Raw genomic sequence first — 6,241 nt, 5'->3', positions numbered from 1 at the left:
TGTCAAACAATATCGAAGGGCGCAAAAGAAGCATCGAGTGTTATTATGGAAAAAATACGAAAATCCGTCGTATGTAGGTGTATCACGCGTCAAATGTATCACTGTATGACGAATCCAGACGGTGCCTTGCGCCAAGTGACGCCGACGATAAAAATTGAACTAGGTGTATATGGCATTGGGTATTAATATGACTAGTAGTGCATGGCATCTTACAAACAATTAAAATTTTTAAAAACGCTTTGAATTTTTTTGAAAACTTTGAAAAAAATTGATTTTTGAGAGTCTTGAAATTTTAGAAAAAAATTGACTAAAATATATTTTTGAGAATCTTGAAAGTTTTGAAAAAAAATCGACATTTTTGAAAAATTAGATTCATGAGAATCTTGAATAATTTGAAAAAAATATATATATTGAAAATTTAGATTTATGAGAAACTAGAAATTGTTGAGAATCTTTAAATTCTTAAAAAAATCGACTTTTTTGAAAAATTAGATTTCTGAGAATCCTGCAATATTTGAAAAATTATAAAATTATGATAATCTTGAAATATTTGAAAAAAAGACATTTTTAAATAACTAGATTTAGGAGAATCTTGAAATTTTAGAAAAAAAATTACAAAAATGTTTTTTTGAGAGACTTGAAATTTTTGAAAAATTAGATTTTTGAGAATCTTGAAATATTTAAAAGAAATGACATTTTAAAAAAATTAAGTTTATGAGAATCTTAAAATTTTAGAAAAAAAATTGACAAAGATTTGAAAAGTTAGATTTATGAGAATTGTGTAATATTTGAAAAAAATTACATTTTTAAGAGATTTATGGGAATCTTGAAATTTAAGAACAAAATTGACATATTTTCTTATATTTGATATTTTGAATTAAAAATGTAAACAAAATTTGTACTTATTAGAATTTTTATAAAATATCTGATATTTTTATGTGTGTGTCAGATCATTTTTGACCGCCATATCGCGTTTTTCTTCACTTTTTTATTCAATACAAATAAAATGCTTTTCGAATCATTCAAATTGGACGCCCCGTTCTCTCAAAACCTGAAATGCCATTTTTTGCACTTCTTGCCCCGTATCTTCGAAACTGCTGACCTGCCTTCGAAACTGCTGAAATTAGTATCCATACACACACAGACACACATACACACACACACACATCTAACATACTTTGATTTTTTAAGGTATGTTCAGAATCCTTTGAAACGTAAAGATATATTAAAGTTTTCATTTGCGATTTTTTGCAATTACTTTAACTTTCTACTTGAAGTCAATTACCAATTCTATCTATTTTAAAATATTCAAATAAAATTATCAAAATAATTAAAATAGATCTAATGTAATAATTATAAAAAAAACAAGAAAAACTGTATTACAGAAAAAATAACTTATTTAATTAATAATTTTGAGAAATGATTTATTTTTTTTGAAATATTGAAAAATGTTGATTTTTGTACTATATGAGTTTAGCAGCATGAGATAGGCATTACCTTATAAATATAAAAATCTTCTAGAAGTTTTTTCTCAGAAATTTCAACAATTCATGACAACAAATCGGGTTATGTCTACAATATCTTTTTGTTATTTTTTCCACGTTTTTTAATGAAACTAACAAATATTTTACAATTTACAGTTTTGATTAAATACGCAAACATTTAATGGAACTTGCTAACTCTTTAGTACGTTTTTTTTCAAGAGACGGCCTTACAAAGACGAGCAGTTTGGAAAATTTTAAATTTATAATTCGGTAAATAGTCTTAACTCTAGAAAAACTTGAAGTATTAATATCGCTATCATTTCTTTTACTGTAATCTTAGAAATGTTATTTACAGTGACAGTTCTAAAGTATAAATGAGTAATAATATAAAAATTAACCAAAACCCAAAAATGGTCACAGTTTTATCCAAGCACTAGGTTGTACTTAAAAGCTTATAAGTTTCTTACTGCATGAGAATTTGTTTTAATAACGATGACATAAAATATATTACATGACAAACAAAATTAATTACAATCAGTTCCTATTTTTTTAGGTATGGTTTACGTATTTTTTAGGTATCTCGAATCTGTTTGAAAACTTTCTTTTGAAAAGCGTTTTCCGCCGCTACTGATCTCTCTCTACAGATCGTATGCGGGAAAAAGCGACTATGAAATATGTCAGATGCGCTTTAAAAAATTCTCTTTCATAAATCCTTAATTCGAAACACAGATAACCGATTGTTATTGATGCTTTTTTTATCCCACTGATATCATGGCTACGAACATATATAAAAACTTTTACGTACAAAAATATGTATGAGGTACATGCTTTTCTCTTTGTGCCAATCACGGTTTGTTATTAGAAACCACTATATAATAGATAAATGTAAAAAATATTTAATTTTATATTTTAAGCATATTTTTACGTAGAATGATTAATCATCTGAAATGAAATTTGAATGTAAACTACATAAATATACAGAATAGAGATACTTAGTGAACACATGAATTTCTGATAATTTATATATATATATATATATATATATATATATATATATATCTTGATATTATAATTATCCAAATATAATATAATATATTCCAAATTATCATCTCTGTATAATATTTCACATAATTTTCTAATTTTGAAACTGTATATTCTCCATCTATATTCCATAAATCTGGCGTATTATAATACTATGGTACATTTGCTTATAAAATGTGTAAATATTTATTTTATAATTTTTTTGTAAATATTTTAGTATAGAGAATGATTTTTTCATGGTTTAATGGATAAAAATATGTATTTTTTATTTAAATGGAAAAATAAAAAAAAACTTACAGTTAATTTTAAATTTCTGAGCCCTCTGATATAAATATGAATATATATTAAATTTTTTATATTAAATAATTTCATAATATTTTTAAATATTGCGCCACGATTTGGCTTTGATTCATTTTTTCTGGGATTTACTGGTTTATAAATTATGTATATTAAACTAAAAAATATTACTTATATGTGTATTAATAAAAATTCAATATTAACTAACAATAATTAAATGCTGATGCTTTAATATAACTTCATAATTAAGTAAGAAATAAGATCTATGTATTTGTTATCGAAATAATTAACTAAGCATTCTATAATTTATTATAAAAAAATTCTAATTATTTATTATAAATAAATTATAATAATTTATTATAAAAAAATATATAATAATTTTTATTAATTTATAAAACTTACAAATAAAACTTTTAGATTTCAAAAGTGCATCACATGAATATGGCTAAACATTTTTAAGAATAATCTAGTAGATGTACGCTAGAGCTTTTATTTTTAATTATGAAGTTAAATCCTTACGAAAATGAAATAAACTTATAAATATAAAATATCAGTACTCCTTATCAAAATAATTTACTATTAATACTTTAATTTATTGTAAAAAGTTTATAATAAATTTTATGCCATTTGTTCCTTTAAGATATAAAAGTTCTACTCTTGTTTTATTGATTTTTTGCATTCTAAAGTAAAGTATATAATAAATAAAAACTTTATAATAAAAATTTACGATGCCAAAAGCACATCACATGAATATGGATAAAATTTTATCATATCAACTAGCAGAAGAAAAACACTAAACCTTGTATTTTAATCCTGGAAATAAATCCTTGATCAACGTGAATTACATAGGTGTAAAAAATGCATTTTGTATAGTTATTTTAAATTCATTTTGTTCTCGCGTTATTGGATGAACAGAACAAATATTTTAAAAAAACATTAACTTTGTCCTTTTGAAAATACTATGTGCGCAAAAATAAATATCAGGGCTTACCTCCAGCATTGTAATCAGGAAGATCGCTAAATTGCAGTTGTCAGGATTACGGTGTTTTTTGTACAATTTTAGACAAAAGCATTTTGGTAATTATCTGCTTTTTTCTGTAATTCACTTATATTTATATATACACCTCGTTCAAAATTTTAGTTAGATAAAATTTATGAGAAAAAACATTATATAATCGGTTTAAATGATCACTTGCAGATGTACACTATTGAGATTTATTGAGCAATATGATACTTGCAAAATTGATTGATTCAAAAATTCGAAATTTTAAATTTTGCAAGTCCATCTTTAGAATATGAATATATACGTCCCATTTATGTTGTACTTGAACACATACATTTTAATGATGAAATTAGTAAGTTTGCAAACTCTTTTCAATAAACTTTATTTTTTAAATTTTAAATTTGAATACTTTTTATTTACAGCAGATATTTAATATATCAACACTGGCAATTATTTATATCATCAAATACCTATATTATATAAATTTTAAAACATATATCATTTACCACATCAAGATTAAATTTACCATATAGATTTTAAATATGACACAATTTTTTTGACCACACATAAGACAGTTGTATTCACATCGAACAGCAATTATTCCAATATTTAATTAGTGAATTAATGTAATAATGTCTTAGTTTAATTTCAAATGAGAATTTTATCTCGCACGTTAGATTCTCGTGGGATTCTCGTTAGAATCCAATGTGAACCTCGTAGTTCAGCGTGCGGTGGCATACTGACAAAACGGCCACGCTTCGTGCAAAACATCAATGAAAGAAAATGCTAGTGTAGGTATTATAGTCAAAGAGCTAGAGGTACAATTAGATTAATATTAATTATTTATTATTACTAAACACAGTTAAAAATTATATTCCTTCACCTTATGCACTTTCTACCTTGCGATGGGTTATAGATTTTTTTGCGATATCTATTGATGTCGTTTTATTGATCTTTGTTTAACCATACTGATGAACTTGAAACTTTCTATTAGATACCTCGTAGATCATTTATGATTTGTACCTAATATTAGATGATACAGATAGAGCCAAGACTCGATCCGTGGATCCCTGGAATGCGAGTCAGGCAAATTATAGATCGCCCGTGGTAGGTGTAAGATTATACAAATTGTCGGTGGATTTAGTGTTAATATTCAAAAAATATAATATTTTTCATCAATGTTGTAAACTCTTAATCCTTTTTCCATTGCTTTCTTTAAAATAATACTTTTCAAGATTATTAGATTTCTATTCCGCTGGAACAATCACAAACATTTTTTTCTTTTATTTGTCTTTTCTTTCTTTATCATGCTTGAGCCTTGCGGCTTATAGGGTTTTATTAAATACACTGATTGCTCAATTTTATATAAGTAATTTTTATAATACAAACATTTTTTTTATTTCCACTCATTCAATGATAATTGGTCCTAATTAAAATATCATCGAATAGGCAGTTTATCAATTGATATATTTTTATAAATAATATATCTAAAAATGTAACTTCAATTCCAAAAATTCAATATTTATATGAAAATATCTTTATGTAAAAATTGATTTAAAAACTTTCAGATATTTCATGAGTAAGGATAACGATTAATGTTCACTCTATAAGTCCAAACAATATGTTTTTTGGCTTTCCAAATATTTGCCAAATTATTTTTATCCTTAAATTAATATTTCAGAGCGTCTTCGATTTTCGTTCATCAACATCATTTCTGTGCTAGTTAAAGTAAGAAAGCTGATGAAAAAAAGTTAAGTTTTACACATATTCCTGATAAATTTGCCTAAACTGCTTAATTAACTACATAATAGGTAATCTAAGTTCACATTTGACGATTTTATTATCAACATCAACAACTAAACTTTTCAAAGACCCTTTGACTACTATCCGAGGATTACAATAGCACTGTGAGACCTGAAAAAGCTTGACCAGTTAAGCCTGTGTAATGAATTAGGTAATGCATTTTCCGTGCAGAAATCCTTTTATATGTGTCACATGGATTTACATTGTTCCAGATAAAATTATACAATTAGGCGTTTTTAATTTCTTCTGTAGATTAGTATTTTTAGTTGATTAACAAAAAATTAAATTATTTCAATATGGCTTTCAATGACAAAGTAAAATAAAGATCGGTTACTTTATCTGTGATATTATAAAATCTCAGGTGTAAAAGTTAAATTTCAAGTATTAATTAAATTTAATTAGTAATTTATTGAATTCAATTAATAATATAATTGTTTATTATTATAGCATAAATTATATTAAATTTATAATCTAATAAAAAAATAGTAATGCTATGACTTGACTCTAGACACGTGGAAATCTACTATTTGAAAACTTTACATTTGCATAGGTTTGTTTTTCTTCAAATACAAGCCTTTTTGCTTTACGGTTATTACGACAAGATGTAAACAAA

Source organism: Ctenocephalides felis, unplaced genomic scaffold (assembly GCF_003426905.1).
Source record: "Ctenocephalides felis isolate EL2017-DRISC unplaced genomic scaffold, ASM342690v1 CF-g0.4_SCAFFOLD_01492, whole genome shotgun sequence".
Classification (NCBI taxonomy): Eukaryota; Metazoa; Arthropoda; class Insecta; order Siphonaptera; family Pulicidae; genus Ctenocephalides; species Ctenocephalides felis.
The sequence above is the reverse complement of the archived record's forward strand: the minus strand, read 5'-3'. Positions refer to the sequence as shown.